Genomic DNA, 22,838 nt, shown 5'->3' with positions numbered 1-22,838 from the left:
AAAAATGATGCTCCAAAATCAACTTCTGTCACCTTAGTGATACATTTTGGGATAGTACCTAAAGTTTAAAGCAGAAATTGGGGAACTTTTGAAATTTTCATTTTTGACCAAAATCAACAGGTCCGGGGCTTAGGGAATTTCTCATATGCCACAAAACGGTTGAAGCTCCTGTTCAAAAATCATGCTCCGAAATCAACTTCTGTTACCTTAGTGATACATTTTGGGATAGTACCTAAAGTTTAAAGCAGAAATCAGGGCACTTTTGAAATTTTAATTTTTGAACAAAATCAACAGGTCCGGGGCTTAAGGAATTTCTCATATGCCACAAAACGGTTGAAGCTCCTGTTCAAAAATTATGCTCCAAAATCAACTTCTGTCACCTTAGTGATACATTTTGGGATAGTACCTAAAGTTTAAAGCACAACTTGGGGCACTTTTGAAATTTTAATTTTTGACCAAAATCGACAGGTTCGGGGCTTAGGGAATTTACATATGCCACAAAACGGTTGAAGCTCCTGTTCAAAAATTATGCTCCGAAATCAACTTTTGTCACCTTAGTGATACATTTTGGGATAGTACCTAAAGTTTAAAGCAGAAATCGGGGCACTTTTGAAATTTTCATTTTTGAACAAAATCAACAGGTCCGGGGCTTAAGGAATTTCTCATATTCCACAAAACGGTTGAAGCTCCTGTTCAAAAATGATGCTCCAAAATCAACTTCTGTCACCTCAGTGATACATTTTGGGATAGTACCTAAAGTTTAAAGCAGAAATCGGGGCACTTTTGAAATTTTCATTTTTGACCAAAATCAACAGGTCCGGGGCTTAGGGAATTTCTCATATGCCACAAAACGGTTGAAGCTCCTGTTCAAAAATGATGCTCCGAAATCAACTTCTGTCACCTTAGTGATACATTTTGGGATAGTACATAAGTTTAAAGCAGAAATCGGGGCACTTTTGAAATTTTAATTTTTGACCAAAATCGACAAGTCAGGGGCTTAGGGAATTTCTCATATGTCACAAAACTGTTGAAGCTCCTGTTCAAAAATAATGCTCCAAAATCAACTTCCGTCAACTTAGTGATACATTTTGGGATAGTACATAAAGTTTAAAGCAGAAATTGGGGCACTTTTGAAATTTTCATTTTTGACCAAAATCGACAAGTCCGGGGCTTAGGGAATTTCTCATATGCCACAAAACTGTTGAAGCTCCTGTTCAAAAATGATGCTCCGAAATCAACTTCTGTCACCTTAGTGATACATTTTGGGATAGTACCTAAAGTTTAAAGCAGAAATTGGGGCACTTTTGAAATTTTAATTTTTGACCAAAATCGACAAGTCAGGGGCTTAGGGAATTTCTCATATGTCACAAAACTGTTGAAGCTCCTGTTCAAAAATTATGCTCCGAAATCAACTTCTGTCACCTTAGTGATACATTTTGGGATAGTACCTAAAGTTTAAAGCAGAAATCGGGGCACTTTTGAAATTTTCATTTTTGAACAAAATCAACAGGTCCGGGGCTTAGGGAATTTCTCATATTCCACAAAACGGTTGAAGCTCCTGTTCAAAAATTATGCTCCAAAATCAACTTCTGTCACCTTAGTGATACATTTTGGGATAGTACCTAAAGTTTAAAGCAGAAATCGGGGCACTTTTGAAATTTTCATTTTTTTCCAAAATCGACAAGTCCGGGGCTTAGGGAATTTCTCATATGCCAAAAAAATGTTGAAGCTCCTGTTCAAAAATTATGCTCCGAAATCAACTTCTGTCACCTTAGTGATACATTTTGGGATAGTACATAAGTTTAAAGCAGAAATCGGGGCACTTTTGAAATTTTCATTTTTGACCAAAATCGACAAGTCAGGGGCTTAGGGAATTTCTCATATGTCACAAAACTGTTGAAGCTCCTGTTCAAAAATAATGCTCCAAAATCAACTTCCGTCAACTTAGTGATACATTTTGGGATAGTACCTAAAGTTTAAAGCAGAAATCGGGGCACTTTTGAAATTTTCATTTTTGAACAAAATCAACAGGACCGGGGCTTAAGGAATTTCTCATATGCCAAAAACGGTTGAAGCTCCTGTTCAAAAATTATGCTCCAAAATCAACTTCTGTCACCTTAGTGATACATTTTGGGATAGTACATAAAGTTTAAAGCAGAAACTGGGGAACTTTTGAAATTTTCATTTTTGAACAAAATCGACAGGTGCGGGGCTTAGGGAATTTCTCATATGCCACAAAACTGTTGAAGCTCCTGTTCAAAAATGATGCTCCGAAATCAACTTCTGTCACCTTAGTGATACATTTTGGGATAGTACCTAAAGTTTAAAGCAGAAATCGAGGCACTTTTGAAATTTTCATTTTTGACCAAAATCAACAGGTCCGGGGCCTAAGGAATTTACATATGCCACAAAACGGTTGAAGCTCCTGTTCAAAAATGATGCTCCGAAATCAACTTCTGTCACCTTAGTGATACATTTTGGGATAGTACCTAAAGTTTAAAGCAGAAATCGGGGCACTTTTGAAATATTCATTTTTGAACAAAATCAACAGGACCAGGGCTTAAGGAATTTCTCATATGCCACAAAACGGTTGAAGCTCCTGTTCAAAAATTATGCTCCAAAATCAACTTCTGTCACCTTAGTGATACATTTTGGGATAGTACCTAAAGTTTAAAGCAGAAATTGGGGAACTTTTGAAATTTTCATTTTTGACCAAAATCAACAGGTCCGGGGCTTAGGGAATTTCTCATATGCCACAAAACGGTTGAAGCTCCTGTTCAAAAATTATGCTCCGAAATCAACTTCTGTTACCTTAGTGATACATTTTGGGATAGTACCTAAAGTTTAAAGCAGAAATCAGGGCACTTTTGAAATTTTAATTTTTGAACAAAATCAACAGCTCCGGGGCTTAAGGAATTTCTCATATGCCACAAAACGGTTGAAGCTCCTGTTCAAAAATTATGCTCCAAAATCAACTTCTGTCACCTTAGTGATAAATTTTGGGATAGTACCTAAAGTTTAAAGCACAACTTGGGGCACTTTTGAAATTTTCATTTTTGACCAAAATCGACAGGTTCGGGGCTTAGGGAATTTCTCATATGCCAGAAAAAAGGTTGAAGCTCCTGTTCAAAAATGATGCTCCGAAATCAACTTCTGTCACCTTAGTGATACATTTTGGGATAGTACATAAGTTTAAAGCAGAAATCGGGGCACTTTTGAAATTTTAATTTTTGACCAAAATCGACAAGTCAGGGGCTTAGGGAATTTCTCATATGTCACAAAACTGTTGAAGCTCCTGTTCAAAAATTATGCTCCGAAATCAACTTCTGTCACCTTAGTGATACATTTTGGGATAGTACCTAAAGTTTAAAGCAGAAATCGGGGCACTTTTGAAATTTTCATTTTTGAACAAAATCAACAGGTCCGGGGCTTAGGGAATTTCTCATATTCCACAAAACGGTTGAAGCTCCTGTTCAAAAATTATGCTCCAAAATCAACTTCTGTCACCTTAGTGATACATTTTGGGATAGTACCTAAAGTTTAAAGCAGAAATCGGGGCACTTTTGAAATTTTCATTTTTTGACCAAAATCAACAGGTCCGGGGCTTAGGGAATTTCTCATATGCCTGAAAACGGTTGAAGCTCCTGTTCAAAAATGATGCTCCAAAATCAACTTCTGTCACCTTAGTGATACATTTTGGGATAGTACCTAAAGTTTAAAGCAGAAATTGGGGAACTTTTGAAATTTTCATTTTTGACCAAAATCAACAGGTCCGGGGCTTAGGGAATTTCTCATATGCCACAAAACGGTTGAAGCTCCTGTTCAAAAATCATGCTCCGAAATCAACTTCTGTTACCTTAGTGATACATTTTGGGATAGTACCTAAAGTTTAAAGCAGAAATCAGGGCACTTTTGAAATTTTAATTTTTGAACAAAATCAACAGGTCCGGGGCTTAAGGAATTTCTCATATGCCACAAAACGGTTGAAGCTCCTGTTCAAAAATTATGCTCCAAAATCAACTTCTGTCACCTTAGTGATACATTTTGGGATAGTACCTAAAGTTTAAAGCACAACTTGGGGCACTTTTGAAATTTTAATTTTTGACCAAAATCGACAGGTTCGGGGCTTAGGGAATTTACATATGCCACAAAACGGTTGAAGCTCCTGTTCAAAAATTATGCTCCGAAATCAACTTTTGTCACCTTAGTGATACATTTTGGGATAGTACCTAAAGTTTAAAGCAGAAATCGGGGCACTTTTGAAATTTTCATTTTTGAACAAAATCAACAGGTCCGGGGCTTAAGGAATTTCTCATATTCCACAAAACGGTTGAAGCTCCTGTTCAAAAATGATGCTCCAAAATCAACTTCTGTCACCTCAGTGATACATTTTGGGATAGTACCTAAAGTTTAAAGCAGAAATCGGGGCACTTTTGAAATTTTCATTTTTGACCAAAATCAACAGGTCCGGGGCTTAGGGAATTTCTCATATGCCACAAAACGGTTGAAGCTCCTGTTCAAAAATGATGCTCCGAAATCAACTTCTGTCACCTTAGTGATACATTTTGGGATAGTACATAAGTTTAAAGCAGAAATCGGGGCACTTTTGAAATTTTAATTTTTGACCAAAATCGACAAGTCAGGGGCTTAGGGAATTTCTCATATGTCACAAAACTGTTGAAGCTCCTGTTCAAAAATAATGCTCCAAAATCAACTTCCGTCAACTTAGTGATACATTTTGGGATAGTACATAAAGTTTAAAGCAGAAATTGGGGCACTTTTGAAATTTTCATTTTTGACCAAAATCGACAAGTCCGGGGCTTAGGGAATTTCTCATATGCCACAAAACTGTTGAAGCTCCTGTTCAAAAATGATGCTCCGAAATCAACTTCTGTCACCTTAGTGATACATTTTAGGATAGTACCTAAAGTTTAAAGCAGAAATTGGGGCACTTTTGAAATTTTAATTTTTGACCAAAATCGACAAGTCAGGGGCTTAGGGAATTTCTCATATGTCACAAAACTGTTGAAGCTCCTGTTCAAAAATTATGCTCCGAAATCAACTTCTGTCACCTTAGTGATACATTTTGGGATAGTACCTAAAGTTTAAAGCAGAAATCGGGGCACTTTTGAAATTTTCATTTTTGAACAAAATCAACAGGTCCGGGGCTTAGGGAATTTCTCATATTCCACAAAACGGTTGAAGCTCCTGTTCAAAAATTATGCTCCAAAATCAACTTCTGTCACCTTAGTGATACATTTTGGGATAGTACCTAAAGTTTAAAGCAGAAATCGGGGCACTTTTGAAATTTTCATTTTTTTCCAAAATCGACAAGTCCGGGGCTTAGGGAATTTCTCATATGCCAAAAAAATGTTGAAGCTCCTGTTCAAAAATTATGCTCCGAAATCAACTTCTGTCACCTTAGTGATACATTTTGGGATAGTACATAAGTTTAAAGCAGAAATCGGGGCACTTTTGAAATTTTCATTTTTGACCAAAATCGACAAGTCAGGGGCTTAGGGAATTTCTCATATGTCACAAAACTGTTGAAGCTCCTGTTCAAAAATAATGCTCCAAAATCAACTTCCGTCAACTTAGTGATACATTTTGGGATAGTACATAAAGTTTAAAGCAGAAATTGGGGCACTTTTGAAATTTTCATTTTTGACCAAAATCGACAGGTCCGGGGCTTAGGGAATTTCTCATATGCCACAAAACTGTTGAAGCTCCTGTTCAAAAATTATGCTCCGAAATCAACTTCTGTCACCTTAGTGATACATTTTGGGATAGTACCTAAAGTTTAAAGCAGAAATCGGGGCACTTTTGAAATTTTCATTTTTGACCAAAATCAACAGGTCCGGGGCTTAGGGAATTTCTCATATGCCTGAAAACGGTTGAAGCTCCTGTTCAAAAATGATGCTCCAAAATCAACTTCTGTCACCTTAGTGATACATTTTGGGATAGTACCTAAAGTTTAAAGCAGAAATTGGGGAACTTTTGAAATTTTCATTTTTGACCAAAATCAACAGGTCCGGGGCTTAGGGAATTTCTCATATGCCACAAAACGGTTGAAGCTCCTGTTCAAAAATCATGCTCCGAAATCAACTTCTGTTACCTTAGTGATACATTTTGGGATAGTACCTAAAGTTTAAAGCAGAAATCAGGGCACTTTTGAAATTTTAATTTTTGAACAAAATCAACAGGTCCGGGGCTTAAGGAATTTCTCATATGCCACAAAACGGTTGAAGCTCCTGTTCAAAAATTATGCTCCAAAATCAACTTCTGTCACCTTAGTGATACATTTTGGGATAGTACCTAAAGTTTAAAGCACAACTTGGGGCACTTTTGAAATTTTAATTTTTGACCAAAATCGACAGGTTCGGGGCTTAGGGAATTTACATATGCCACAAAACGGTTGAAGCTCCTGTTCAAAAATTATGCTCCGAAATCAACTTTTGTCACCTTAGTGATACATTTTGGGATAGTACCTAAAGTTTAAAGCAGAAATCGGGGCACTTTTGAAATTTTCATTTTTGAACAAAATCAACAGGTCCGGGGCTTAAGGAATTTCTCATATTCCACAAAACGGTTGAAGCTCCTGTTCAAAAATGATGCTCCAAAATCAACTTCTGTCACCTCAGTGATACATTTTGGGATAGTACCTAAAGTTTAAAGCAGAAATCGGGGCACTTTTGAAATTTTCATTTTTGACCAAAATCAACAGGTCCGGGGCTTAGGGAATTTCTCATATGCCACAAAACGGTTGAAGCTCCTGTTCAATAATGATGCTCCGAAATCAACTTCTGTCACCTTAGTGATACATTTTGGGATAGTACATAAGTTTAAAGCAGAAATCGGGGCACTTTTGAAATTTTAATTTTTGACCAAAATCGACAAGTCAGGGGCTTAGGGAATTTCTCATATGTCACAAAACTGTTGAAGCTCCTGTTCAAAAATTATGCTCCGAAATCAACTTCTGTCACCTTAGTGATACATTTTGGGATAGTACCTAAAGTTTAAAGCAGAAATTGGGGAACTTTTGAAATTTTCATTTTTGACCAAAATCAACAGGTCCGGCGTTTAGGGAATTTCTCATATGCCACAAAACGGTTGAAGCTCCTGTTCAAAAATTATGCTCCAAAATCAACTTCTGTCACCTTAGTGATACATTTTGGGATAGTACCTAAAGTTTAAAGCAGAAATCGGGGCACTTTTGAAATTTTCATTTTTGACCAAAATCAACAGGTCCGGGGCTTAAGGAATTTACATATGCCACAAAACGGTTGAAGCTCCTGTTCAAAAATTATGCTCCGAAATCAACTTCTGTCACCTTAGTGATACATTTTGGGATAGTACCTAAAGTTTAAAGCAGAAATCGGGGCACTTTTGAAATTTTCATTTTTGACCAAAATCAACAGGTCCGGCGTTTAGGGAATTTCTCATATGCCACAAAACGGTTGAAGCTCCTGTTCAAAAATTATGCTCCAAAATCAACTTCTGTCACCTTAGTGATACATTTTGGGATAGTACCTAAAGTTTAAAGCAGAAATCGGGGCACTTTTGAAATTTTCATTTTTGACCAAAATCAACAGGTCCGGGGCTTAAGGAATTTACATATGCCACAAAACGGTTGAAGCTCCTGTTCAAAAATTATGCTCCGAAATCAACTTCTGTCACCTTAGTGATACATTTTGGGATAGTACCTAAAGTTTAAAGCAGAAATTGGGGAACTTTTGAAATTTTCTTTTTTGACCAAAATCAACAGGTCCGGCGTTTAGGGAATTTCTCATATGCCACAAAACGGTTGAAGCTCCTGTTCAAAAATTATGCTCCAAAATCAACTTCTGTCACCTTAGTGATACATTTTGGGATAGTACCTAAAGTTTAAAGCAGAAATCGGGGCACTTTTGAAATTTTCATTTTTGACCAAAATCAACAGGTCCGGGGCTTAAGGAATTTACATATGCCACAAAACTGTTGAAGCTCCTGTTCAACAATTATGCTCCGAAATCAACTTCTGTCACCTTAGTGATACATTTTGGGATAGTACCTAAAGTTTAAAGTAGAAATTGGGGAACTTTTGAAATTTTCATTTTTGACCAAAATCAACAGGTCCGGCGTTTAGGGAATTTCTCATATGCCACAAAACGGTTGAAGCTCCTGTTCAAAAATTATGCTCCAAAATCAACTTCTGTCACCTTTGTGATACATTTTGGGATAGTACCTAAAGTTTAAAGCAGAAATCGGGGCACTTTTGAAATTTTCATTTTTGACCAAAATCAACAGGTCCGGGGCTTAAGGAATTTACATATGCCACAAAACGGTTGAAGCTCCTGTTCAAAAATTATGCTCCGAAATCAACTTCTGTCACCTTAGTGATACATTTTGGGATAGTACCTAAAGTTTAAAGCAGAAATCGGGGCACTTTTGAAATTTTCATTTTTGACCAAAATCAACAGGTCCGGGGCTTAGGGAATTTCTCATATGCCACAAAACGGTTGAAGCTCCTGTTCAATAATGATGCTCCGAAATCAACTTCTGTCACCTTAGTGATACATTTTGGGATAGTACATAAGTTTAAAGCAGAAATCGGGGCACTTTTGAAATTTTAATTTTTGACCAAAATCGACAAGTCAGGGGCTTAGGGAATTTCTCATATGTCACAAAACTGTTGAAGCTCCTGTTCAAAAATGATGCTCCAAAATCAACTTCTGTCACCTTAGTGATACATTTTGGGATAGTACCTAAAGTTTAAAGCAGAAATTGGGGAACTTTTGAAATTTTCATTTTTGACCAAAATCAACAGGTCCGGGGCTTAGGGAATTTCTCATATGCCACAAAACGGTTGAAGCTCCTGTTCAAAAATCATGCTCCGAAATCAACTTCTGTTACCTTAGTGATACATTTTGGGATAGTACCTAAAGTTTAAAGCAGAAATCAGGGCACTTTTGAAATTTTAATTTTTGAACAAAATCAACAGGTCCGGGGCTTAAGGAATTTCTCATATGCCACAAAACGGTTGAAGCTCCTGTTCAAAAATTATGCTCCAAAATCAACTTCTGTCACCTTAGTGATACATTTGGGGATAGTACCTAAAGTTTAAAGCACAACTTGGGGCACTTTTGAAATTTTAATTTTTGACCAAAATCGACAGGTTCGGGGCTTAGGGAATTTACATATGCCACAAAACGGTTGAAGCTCCTGTTCAAAAATTATGCTCCGAAATCAACTTTTGTCACCTTAGTGATACATTTTGGGATAGTACCTAAAGTTTAAAGCAGAAATCGGGGCACTTTTGAAATTTTCATTTTTGAACAAAATCAACAGGTCCGGGGCTTAAGGAATTTCTCATATTCCACAAAACGGTTGAAGCTCCTGTTCAAAAATGATGCTCCAAAATCAACTTCTGTCACCTCAGTGATACATTTTGGGATAGTACCTAAAGTTTAAAGCAGAAATCGGGGCACTTTTGAAATTTTCATTTTTGACCAAAATCAACAGGTCCGGGGCTTAGGGAATTTCTCATATGCCACAAAACGGTTGAAGCTCCTGTTCAATAATGATGCTCCGAAATCAACTTCTGTCACCTTAGTGATACATTTTGGGATAGTACATAAGTTTAAAGCAGAAATCGGGGCACTTTTGAAATTTTAATTTTTGACCAAAATTGACAAGTCAGGGGCTTAGGGAATTTCTCATATGTCACAAAACTGTTGAAGCTCCTGTTCAAAAATTATGCTCCGAAATCAACTTCTGTCACCTTAGTGATACATTTTGGGATAGTACCTAAAGTTTAAAGCAGAAATTGGGGAACTTTTGAAATTTTCATTTTTGACCAAAATCAACAGGTCCGGCGTTTAGGGAATTTCTCATATGCCACAAAACAGTTGAAGCTCCTGTTCAAAAATTATGCTCCAAAATCAACTTCTGTCACCTTAGTGATACATTTTGGGATAGTACCTAAAGTTTAAAGCAGAAATCGGGGCACTTTTGAAATTTTCATTTTTGACCAAAATCAACAGGTCCGGGGCTTAAGGAATTTACATATGCCACAAAACGGTTGAAGCTCCTGTTCAAAAATTATGCTCCGAAATCAACTTCTGTCACCTTAGTGATACATTTTGGGATAGTACCTAAAGTTTAAAGCAGAAATCGGGGCACTTTTGAAATTTTCATTTTTGACCAAAATCAACAGGTCCGGCGTTTAGGGAATTTCTCATATGCCACAAAACGGTTGAAGCTCCTGTTCAAAAATTATGCTCCAAAATCAACTTCTGTCACCTTAGTGATACATTTTGGGATAGTACCTAAAGTTTAAAGCAGAAATCGGGGCACTTTTGAAATTTTCATTTTTGACCAAAATCAACAGGTCCGGGGCTTAAGGAATTTACATATGCCACAAAACGGTTGAAGCTCCTGTTCAAAAATTATGCTCCGAAATCAACTTCTGTCACCTTAGTGATACATTTTGGGATAGTACCTAAAGTTTAAAGCAGAAATTGGGGAACTTTTGAAATTTTCTTTTTTGACCAAAATCAACAGGTCCGGCGTTTAGGGAATTTCTCATATGCCACAAAACGGTTGAAGCTCCTGTTCAAAAATTATGCTCCAAAATCAACTTCTGTCACCTTAGTGATACATTTTGGGATAGTACCTAAAGTTTAAAGCAGAAATCGGGGCACTTTTGAAATTTTCATTTTTGACCAAAATCAACAGGTCCGGGGCTTAAGGAATTTACATATGCCACAAAACTGTTGAAGCTCCTGTTCAACAATTATGCTCCGAAATCAACTTCTGTCACCTTAGTGATACATTTTGGGATAGTACCTAAAGTTTAAAGCAGAAATTGGGGAACTTTTGAAATTTTCATTTTTGACCAAAATCAACAGGTCCGGCGTTTAGGGAATTTCTCATATGCCACAAAACGGTTGAAGCTCCTGTTCAAAAATTATGCTCCAAAATCAACTTCTGTCACCTTAGTGATACATTTTGGGATAGTACCTAAAGTTTAAAGCAGAAATCGGGGCACTTTTGAAATTTTCATTTTTGACCAAAATCAACAGGTCCGGGGCTTAAGGAATTTACATATGCCACAAAACGGTTGAAGCTCCTGTTCAAAAATTATGCTCCGAAATCAACTTCTGTCACCTTAGTGATACATTTTGGGATAGTACCTAAAGTTTAAAGCAGAAATCGGGGCACTTTTGAAATTTTCATTTTTGACCAAAATCAACAGGTCCGGGGCTTAGGGAATTTCTCATATTCCACAAAACGGTTGAAGCTCCTGTTCAAAAATTATGCTCCGAAATCAACTTCTGTCACCTTAGTGATACATTTTGGGATAGTACATAAGTTTAAAGCAGAAATCGGGGCACTTTTGAAATTTTAATTTTTGACCAAAATCGACAAGTCAGGGGCTTAGGGAATTTCTCATATGTCACAAAACTGTTGAAGCTCCTGTTCAAAAATTATGCTCCGAAATCAACTTCTGTCACCTTAGTGATACATTTTGGGATAGTACCTAAAGTTTAAAGCAGAAATTGGGGAACTTTTGAAATTTTCATTTTTGACCAAAATCAACAGGTCCGGCGTTTAGGGAATTTCTCATATGCCACAAAACGGTTGAAGCTCCTGTTCAAAAATTATGCTCCGAAATCAACTTCTGTCACCTTAGTGATACATTTTGGGATAGTACCTAAAGTTTAAAGCAGAAATCGGGGCACTTTTGAAATTTTCATTTTTGACCAAAATCAACAGGTCCGGGGCATTGGGAATTTCTCATATGCCACAAAACGGTTGAAGCTCCTGTTCAATAATGATGCTCCAAAATCAACTTCTGTCACCTTAGTGATACATTTTGGGATAGTACCTAAAGTTTAAAGCAGAAATCGGGGCACTTTTGAAATTTTCATTTTTGACCAAAATCAACAGGTCCGGGGCTTAAGGAATTTACATATGCCACAAAACGGTTGAAGCTCCTGTTCAAAAATGATGCTCCGAAATGAACTTCTGTCACCTTAGTGATACATTTTGGGATAGTACCTAAAGTTTAAAGCAGAAATCGGGTCACTTTTGAAATTTTCATTTTTGACCAAAATCAACAGGTCCGGGGCTTAAGGAATTTACATATGCCACAAAACGGTTGAAGCTCCTGTTCAAAAATTATGCTCCGAAATCAACTTCTGTCACCTTAGTGATACATTTTGGGATAGTACATAAGTTTAAAGCAGAAATCGGGGCACTTTTGAAATTTTAATTTTTGACCAAAATCGACAAGTCAGGGGCTTAGGGAATTTCTCATATGTCACAAAACTGTTGAAGCTCCTGTTCAAAAATTATGCTCCAAAATCAACTTCCGTCAACTTAGTGATACATTTTGGGATAGTACATAAAGTTTAAAGCAGAAATTGGGGCACTTTTGAAATTTTCATTTTTGACCAAAATCGACAAGTCCGGGGCTTAGGGAATTTCTCATATGCCACAAAACTGTTGAAGCTCCTGTTCAAAAATGATGCTCCGAAATCAACTTCTGTCACCTTAGTGATACATTTTGGGATAGTACCTAAAGTTTAAAGCAGAAATTGGGGCACTTTTGAAATTTTCATTTTTGACCAAAATCAACAGATCCGGGGCTTAGGGAATTTCTCATATGCCAAAAAAATGTTGAAGCTCCTGTTCAAAAATGATGCTCCGAAATCAACTTCTGTCACCTTAGTGATACATTTTGGGATAGTACATAAGTTTAAAGCAGAAATCGGGGCACTTTTGAAATTTTCATTTTTGACCAAAATCGACAAGTCAGGGGCTTAGGGAATTTCTCATATGCCACAAAATGGTTGAAGCTCTGTTCAAAAATTATGCTCCAAAATCAACTTCTGTCAACTTAGTGATACATTTTGGGATAGTACGTAAAGTTTAAAGCAGAAATTGGGGCACTTTTGAAATTTTCATTTTTGACCAAAATCGACAGGTCCAGGGCTTAGGGAATTTCTCATATGCCACAAAACTGTTGAAGCTCCTGTTCAAAAATTATGCTCCGAAATCAACTTCTGTCACCTTAGTGATACATTTTGGGATAGTACCTAAAGTTTAAAGCAGAAATCGGGGCACTTTTGAAATTTTCATTTTTGACCAAAATCAACAGGTCCGGGGCTTAGGGAATTTCTCATATGCCACAAAACGGTTGAAGCTCCTGTTCAATAATGATGCTCCGAAATCAACTTCTGTCACCTTAGTGATACATTTTGGGATAGTACCTAAAGTTTAAAGCAGAAATCGGGGCACTTTTGAAATTTTCATTTTTGACCAAAATCAACAGGTCCGGGGCTTAAGGAATTTACATATGCCACAAAACGGTTGAAGCTCCTGTTCAAAAATTATGCTCCGAATTCAACTTCTGTCACCTTAGTGATACATTTTGGGATAGTACATAAGTTTAAAGCAGAAATCGGGGCACTTTTGAAATTTTCATTTTTGACCAAAATCGACAGGTCCGGGGCTTAGGGAATTTCTCATATGCCACAAAACTGTTGAAGCTCCTGTTCAAAAATTATGCTCCGAAATCAACTTCTGTCACCTTAGTGATACATTTTGGGATAGTACCTAAAGTTTAAAGCAGAAATCGGGGCACTTTTGAAATTTTCATTTTTGACCAAAATCAACAGGTCCGGGGCTTAGGGAATTTCTCATATGCCACAAAATGGTTGAAGCTCCTGTTCAATAATGATGCTCCGAAATCAACTTCTGTCACCTTAGTGATACATTTTGGGATAGTACCTAAAGTTTAAAGCAGAAATCGGGGCACTTTTGAAATTTTCATTTTTGACCAAAATCAACAGGTCCGGGGCTTAAGGAATTTACATATGCCACAAAACGGTTGAAGCTCCTGTTCAAAAATTATGCTCCGAAATGAACTTCTGTCACCTTAGTGATACATTTTGGGATAGTACCTAAAGTTTAAAGCAGAAATCGGGGCACTTTTGAAATTTTCATTTTTGACCAAAATCAACAGGTCCGGGGCTTAAGGAATTTACATATGCCACAAAACGGTTGAAGCTCCTGTTCAAAAATTATGCTCCGAAATCAACTTCTGTCACCTTAGTGATACATTTTGGGATAGTACATAAGTTTAAAGCAGAAATCGGGGCACTTTTGAAATTTTAATTTTTGACCAAAATCGACAAGTCAGGGGCTTAGGGAATTTCTCATATTCCACAAAACGGTTGAAGCTCCTGTTCAAAAATTATGCTCCAAAATCAACTTCTGTCACCTTAGTGATACATTTTGGGATAGTACCTAAAGTTTAAAGCAGAAATCGGGGCACTTTTGAAATTTTCATTTTTGACCAAAATCAACAGGTCCGGGGCTTAGGGAATTTCTCATATGCCACAAAACGGTTGAAGCTCCTGTTCAAAAATAATGCTCCAAAATCAACTTCCGTCAACTTAGTGATACATTTTGGGATAGTACATAAAGTTTAAAGCAGAAATTGGGGCACTTTTGAAATTTTCATTTTTGACCAAAATCGACAAGTCCGGGGCTTAGGGAATTTCTCATATGCCACAAAACTGTTGAAGCTCCTGTTCAAAAATGATGCTCCGAAATCAACTTCTGTCACCTTAGTGATACATTTTGGGATAGTACCTAAAGTTTAAAGCAGAAATTGGGGCACTTTTGAAATTTTCATTTTTGACCAAAATCAACAGATCCGGGGCTTAGGGAATTTCTCATATGCCAAAAAAATGTTGAAGCTCCTGTTCAAAAATTATGCTCCGAAATCAACTTCTGTCACCTTAGTGATACATTTTGGGATAGTACATAAGTTTAAAGCAGAAATCGGGGCACTTTTGAAATTTTCATTTTTGACCAAAATCGACAAGTCAGGGGCTTAGGGAATTTCTCATATGCCACAAAATGGTTGAAGCTCTGTTCAAAAATTATGCTCCAAAATCAACTTCTGTCAACTTAGTGATACATTTTGGGATAGTACGTAAAGTTTAAAGCAGAAATTGGGGCACTTTTGAAATTTTCATTTTTGACCAAAATCGACAGGTCCGGGGCTTAGGGAATTTCTCATATGCCACAAAACTGTTGAAGCTCCTGTTCAAAAATTATGCTCCGAAATCAACTTCTGTCACCTTAGTGATACATTTTGGGATAGTACCTAAAGTTTAAAGCAGAAATCGGGGCACTTTTGAAATTTTCATTTTTGACCAAAATCAACAGGTCCGGGGCTTAAGGAATTTACATATGCCACAAAACGGTTGAAGCTCCTGTTCAAAAATTATGCTCCGAAATGAACTTCTGTCACCTTAGTGATACATTTGGGGATAGTACCTAAAGTTTAAAGCAGAAATCGGGGCACTTTTGAAATTTTCATTTTTGACCAAAATCAACAGGTCCGGGGCTTAAGGAATTTACATATGCCACAAAACGGTTGAAGCTCCTGTTCAAAAATTATGCTCCGAAATCAACTTCTGTCACCTTAGTGATACATTTTGGGATAGTACATAAGTTTAAAGCAGAAATCGGGGCACTTTTGAAATTTTAATTTTTGACCAAAATCGACAAGTCAGGGGCTTAGGGAATTTCTCATATGTCACAAAACTGTTGAAGCTCCTGTTCAAAAATTATGCTCCGAAATCAACTTCTGTCACCTTAGTGATACATTTTGGGATAGTACCTAAAGTTTAAAGCAGAAATTGGGGAACTTTTGAAATTTTCATTTTTGACCAAAATCAACTGGTCCGGGGCTTAGGGAATTTCTCATATGCCACAAAACGGTTGAAGCTCCTGTTCAAAAATTATGCTCCAAAATCAACTTCTGTCACCTTAGTGATACATTTTGGGATAGTACCTAAAGTTTAAAGCAGAAATTGGGGAACTTTTGAAATTTTCATTTTTGACCAAAATCAACAGGTCCGGGGCTTAGGGAATTTCTCATATGCCACAAAACGGTTGAAGCTCCTGTTCAAAAATTATGCTCCGAAATCAACTTCTGTTACCTTAGTGATACATTTTGGGATAGTACCTAAAGTTTAAAGCAGAAATCAGGGTACTTTTAAAATTTTAATTTTTGAACAAAATCAACAGGTCCGGGGCTTAAGGAATTTCTCATATGCCACAAAACGGTTGAAGCTCCTGTTCAAAAATTATGCTCCAAAATCAACTTCTGTCACCTTAGTGATACATTTTGGGATAGTACCTAAAGTTTAAAGCACAACTTGGGGCACTTTTGAAATTTTCATTTTTGACCAAAATCGACAGGTTCGGGGCTTAGGGAATTTCTCATATGCCACAAAACGGTTGAAGCTCCTGTTCAAAAATGATGCTCCGAAATCAACTTCTGTCACCTTAGTGATACATTTTGGGATAGTACATAAAGTTTAAAGCAGAAATCGGGGCACTTTTGAAATTTTCATTTTTGATCAAAATCAACAGGTTTGGGGCTTAAGGAATTTACATATGCCACAAAACGGTTGAAGCTCCTGTTCAAAAATAATGCTCCGAAATCAACTTTTGTCACCTTAGTGATACATTTTGGGATAGTACCTAAAGTTTAAAGCAGAAATCGGGGCACTTTTGAAATTTTCATTTTTGACCAAAATCAACAGGTCCGGGGCTTAGGGAATTTCTCATATGCCACAAAACTGTTGAAGCTCCTGTTCAAAAATAATGCTCCGAAATCAACTTCTGTCACCTTAGTGATACATTTTGGGATAGTACCTAAAGTTTAAAGCAGAAATTGGGGCACTTTTGAAATTTTCATTTTTGACCAAAATCAACAGATCCGGGGCTTAGGGAATTTCTCATATGCCAAAAAAATGTTGAAGCTCCTGTTCAAAAATTATGCTCCGAAATGAACTTTTGTCACCTTAGTGATACATTTTGGGATAGTACCTAAAGTTTAAAGCAGAAAGTGGGGCACTTTTGAAATTTTCATTTTTGAACAAAATCGACAGGTCCGGGGCTTAAGGAATTTCTCATATGCCACAAAACTGTTGAAGCTCCTGTTCAAAAATGATGCTCCGAAATCAACTTCTGTCACCTTAGTGATACATTTTGGGATAGTACCTAAAGTTTAAAGCAATAATCGGGGCACTTTTGAAATTTTCATTTTTGACCAAAATTAACAGGTCCGGGGCTTAGGGAATTTCTCATATGCCACAAAACGGTTGAAGCTCTGTTCAAAAATGATGCTCCGAAATCAACTTCTGTCACCTTAGTGATACATTTTGGGATAGTACCTAAAGTTTAAAGCAGAAATCGGGGCACTTTTGAAATTTTCATTTTTGACCAAAATTAACAGGTCCGGGGCTTAGGGAATTTCTCATATGCCACAAAACGGTTGAAGCTCTGTTCAAAAATGATGCTCCGAAATCAACTTCTGTCAACTTAGTGATACATTTTGGGATAGTACGTAAAGTTTAAAGCAGAAATTGGGGCACTTTTGAAATTTTCATTTTTGACCAAAATCGACAGGTCCGGGGCTTAGGAAATTTCTCATATGCCACAAAACTGTTGAAGCTCCTGTTCAAAAATTATGCTCCGAAATCAACTTCTGTCACCTTAGTGATACATTTTGGGATAGTACCTAAAGTTTAAAGCAGAAATCGGGGCACTTTTGAAATTTAAATTTTTGACCAAAATCAACAGGTCCGGGGCTTAGGGAATTTCTCATATGCCACAAAACGGTTGAAGCTCCTGTTCAAAAATGATGCTCCGAAATCAACTTCTGTCACCTTAGTGATACATTTTGGGTAGTACCTAAAGTTTAAAGCAGAAATCGGGGAACTTTTGAAATTTTCATTTTTGACCAAAATCAACAGGTCCGGGGCTTAAGGAATTTACATATGCCACAAAACGGTTGAAGCTTCTGTTCAAAAATTATGCTCCGAAATCAACTTCTGTCACCTTAGTGATACATTTTGGGATAGTACATAAGTTTAAAGCAGAAATCGGGGCACTTTTGAAATTTTAATTTTTGACCAAAATCGACAACTCAGTTGCTTAGGGAATTTCTCATATGTCACAAAACTGTTGAAGCTCCTGTTCAAAAATTATGCTCCGAAATCAACTTCTGTCACCTTAGTGATACATTTTGGGATAGTACCTAAAGTTTAAAGCAGAAATTGGGGAACTTTTGAAATTTTCATTTTTGACCAAAATCAACAGGTCCGGGGCTTAGGGAATTTCTCATATGCCACAAAACGGTTGAAGCTCCTGTTCAAAAATGATGCTCCGAAATCAACTTCTGTCACCTTAGTGATACATTTTGGGATAGTACCTAAAGTTTAAAGCAGAAACAGGGGAACTTTTGAAATTTTCATTTTTGAACAAAATTGACAGGTCCGGGGCTTAGGGAATTTCTCATATGCCACAAAACTGTTGAAGCTCCTGTTCAAAAATGATGCTCCGAAATCAACTTCTGTCACCTTAGTGATACATTTTGGGATAGTACCTAAAGTTTAAAGCAGAAATCGGGGCACTTTTGAAATTTTCATTTTTGAACAAAATCAACAGGACCGGGGCTTAAGGAATTTCTCATATGCCAAAAACGGTTGAAGCTCCGGTTCAACAATTATGCTCCAAAATCAACTTCTGTCACCTTAGTGATACATTTTGGGATAGTACCTAAAGTTTAAAGCAGAAACTGGGGAACTTTTGAAATTTTCATTTTTGAACAAAATCGACAGGTGCGGGGCTTAGGGAATTTCTCATATGCCACAAAACTGTTGAAGCTCCTGTTCAAAAATGATGCTCCGAAATCAACTTCTGTCACCTTAGTGATACATTTTGGGATAGTACCTAAAGTTTAAAGCAGAAATCGGGGCACTTTTGAAATTTTCATTTTTGACCAAAATCAACAGGTCCAGGGCCTAAGGAATTTACATATGCCACAAAACTGTTGAAGCTCCTGTTCAAAAATAATGCTCCGAAATCAACTTTTGTCACCTTAGTGATACATTTTGGGATAGTACCTAAAGTTTAAAGCAGAAATCGGGGCACTTTTGAAATTTTCATTTTTGACCAAAATCAACAGGTCCGGGGCTTAGGGAATTTCTCATATGCCACAAAACGGTTGAAGCTCCTGTTCAAAAATGATGCTCCGAAATCAACTTCTGTCACCTTAGTGATACATTTTGGGATAGTACCTAAAGTTTAAAGCAGAAATCGGGGCACTTTTGAAATTTTCATTTTTGACCAAAATCAACAGGTCCAGGGCCTAAGGAATTTACATATGCCACAAAACTGTTGAAGCTCCTGTTCAAAAATAATGCTCCGAAATCAACTTTTGTCACCTTAGTGATACATTTTGGGATAGTACCTAAAGTTTAAAGCAGAAATCGGGGCACTTTTGAAATTTTCATTTTTGACCAAAATCAACAGGTCCGGGGCTTAGGGAATTTCTCATATGCCACAAAACGGTTGAAGCTCCTGTTCAAAAATAATGCTCCGAAATCAACTTCTGTCACCTTAGTGATACATTTTGGGATAGTACATAAAGTTTAAAGCAGAAATCGGGGCACTTTTGAAATTTTCATTTTTGACCAAAATCAACAGGTTTGGGGCTTAAGGAATTTACATATGCCACAAAACGGTTGAAGCTCCTGTTCAAAAATAATGCTCCGAAATCAACTTTTGTCACCTTAGTGATACATTTTGGGATAGTACCTAAAGTTTAAAGCAGAAATCGGGGCACTTTTGAAATTTTCATTTTTGACCAAAATCAACAGGTCCGGGGCTTAGGGAATTTCTCATATGCCACAAAACTGTTGAAGCTCCTGTTCAAAAATAATGCTCCGAAATCAACTTCTGTCACCTTAGTGATACATTTTGGGATAGTACCTAAAGTTTAAAGCAGAAATTGGGGCACTTTTGAAATTTTCATTTTTGACCAAAATCAACAGATCCGGGGCTTAGGGAATTTCTCATATGCCAAAAAAATGTTGAAGCTCCTGTTCAAAAATTATGCTCCGAAATGAACTTTTGTCACCTTAGTGATACATTTTGGGATAGTACCTAAAGTTTAAAGCAGAAAGTGGGGCACTTTTGAAATTTTCATTTTTGAACAAAATCGACAGGTCCGGGGCTTAAGGAATTTCTCATATGCCACAAAACTGTTGAAGCTCCTGTTCAAAAATGATGCTCCGAAATCAACTTCTGTCACCTTAGTGATACATTTTGGGATAGTACCTAAAGTTTAAAGCAATAATCGGGGCACTTTTGAAATTTTCATTTTTGACCAAAATTAACAGGTCCGGGGCTTAGGGAATTTCTCATATGCCACAAAACGGTTGAAGCTCTGTTCAAAAATGATGCTCCGAAATCAACTTCTGTCACCTTAGTGATACATTTTGGGATAGTACCTAAAGTTTAAAGCAGAAATCGGGGCACTTTTGAAATTTTCATTTTTGACCAAAATTAACAGGTCCGGGGCTTAGGGAATTTCTCATATGCCACAAAACGGTTGAAGCTCTGTTCAAAAATGATGCTCCGAAATCAACTTCTGTCAACTTAGTGATACATTTTGGGATAGTACGTAAAGTTTAAAGCAGAAATTGGGGCACTTTTGAAATTTTCATTTTTGACCAAAATCGACAGGTCCGGGGCTTAGGAAATTTCTCATATGCCACAAAACTGTTGAAGCTCCTGTTCAAAAATTATGCTCCGAAATCAACTTCTGTCACCTTAGTGATACATTTTGGGATAGTACCTAAAGTTTAAAGCAGAAATCGGGGCACTTTTGAAATTTAAATTTTTGACCAAAATCAACAGGTCCGGGGCTTAGGGAATTTCTCATATGCCACAAAACGGTTGAAGCTCCTGTTCAAAAATGATGCTCCGAAATCAACTTCTGTCACCTTAGTGATACATTTTGGGATAGTACCTAAAGTTTAAAGCAGAAATCGGGGAACTTTTGAAATTTTCATTTTTGACCAAAATCAACAGGTCCGGGGCTTAAGGAATTTACATATGCCACAAAACGGTTGAAGCTTCTGTTCAAAAATTATGCTCCGAAATCAACTTCTGTCACCTTAGTGATACATTTTGGGATAGTACATAAGTTTAAAGCAGAAATCGGGGCACTTTTGAAATTTTAATTTTTGACCAAAATCGACAACTCAGTTGCTTAGGGAATTTCTCATATGTCACAAAACTGTTGAAGCTCCTGTTCAAAAATTATGCTCCGAAATCAACTTCTGTCACCTTAGTGATACATTTTGGGATAGTACCTAAAGTTTAAAGCAGAAATTGGGGAACTTTTGAAATTTTCATTTTTGACCAAAATCAACAGGTCCGGGGCTTAGGGAATTTCTCATATGCCACAAAACGGTTGAAGCTCCTGTTCAAAAATGATGCTCCGAAATCAACTTCTGTCACCTTAGTGATACATTTTGGGATAGTACCTAAAGTTTAAAGCAGAAACAGGGGAACTTTTGAAATTTTCATTTTTGAACAAAATCGACAGGTCCGGGGCTTAGGGAATTTCTCATATGCCACAAAACTGTTGAAGCTCCTGTTCAAAAATGATGCTCCGAAATCAACTTCTGTCACCTTAGTGATACATTTTGGGATAGTACCTAAAGTTTAAAGCAGAAATCGGGGCACTTTTGAAATTTTCATTTTTGAACAAAATCAACAGGACCGGGGCTTAAGGAATTTCTCATATGCCAAAAACGGTTGAAGCTCCGGTTCAACAATTATGCTCCAAAATCAACTTCTGTCACCTTAGTGATACATTTTGGGATAGTACCTAAAGTTTAAAGCAGAAACTGGGGAACTTTTGAAATTTTCATTTTTGAACAAAATCGACAGGTGCGGGGCTTAGGGAATTTCTCATATGCCACAAAACTGTTGAAGCTCCTGTTCAAAAATGATGCTCCGAAATCAACTTCTGTCACCTTAGTGATACATTTTGGGATAGTACCTAAAGTTTAAAGCAGAAATCGGGGCACTTTTGAAATTTTCATTTTTGACCAAAATCAACAGGTCCAGGGCCTAAGGAATTTACATATGCCACAAAACTGTTGAAGCTCCTGTTCAAAAATAATACTCCGAAATCAACTTTTGTCACCTTAGTGATACATTTTGGGATAGTACCTAAAGTTTAAAGCAGAAATCGGGGCACTTTTGAAATTTTCATTTTTGACCAAAATCAACAGGTCCGGGGCTTAGGGAATTTCTCATATGCCACAAAACGGTTGAAGCTCCTGTTCAAAAATGATGCTCCGAAATCAACTTCTGTCACCTTAGTGATACATTTTGGGATAGTACCTAAAGTTTAAAGCAGAAATCGGGGCACTTTTGAAATTTTCATTTTTGACCAAAATCAACAGGTCCAGGGCCTAAGGAATTTACATATGCCACAAAACTGTTGAAGCTCCTGTTCAAAAATAATGCTCCGAAATCAACTTTTGTCACCTTAGTGATACATTTTGGGATAGTACCTAAAGTTTAAAGCAGAAATCGGGGCACTTTTGAAATTTTCATTTTTGACCAAAATCAACAGGTCCGGGGCTTAGGGAATTTCTCATATGCCACAAAACGGTTGAAGCTCCTGTTCAAAAATAATGCTCCGAAATCAACTTCCGTCAACTTAGTGATACATTTTGGGATAGTACCTAAAGTTTAAAGCAGAAATCGGGGCACTTTTGAAATTTTCATTTTTTTACCAAAATCAACAGGTCCGGCGTTTAGGGAATTTCTCATATGCCACAAAACGGTTGAAGCTCCTGTTCAAAAATTATGCTCCAAAATCAACTTCTGTCACCTTAGTGATACATTTTGGGATAGTACCTAAAGTTTAAAGCAGAAATCGGGGCACTTTTGAAATT

Source organism: Pseudophryne corroboree, chromosome 9 (assembly GCF_028390025.1).
Source record: "Pseudophryne corroboree isolate aPseCor3 chromosome 9, aPseCor3.hap2, whole genome shotgun sequence".
Classification (NCBI taxonomy): domain Eukaryota; kingdom Metazoa; phylum Chordata; class Amphibia; order Anura; family Myobatrachidae; genus Pseudophryne; species Pseudophryne corroboree.
Note: the sequence above shows the minus strand (reverse complement) of the source record.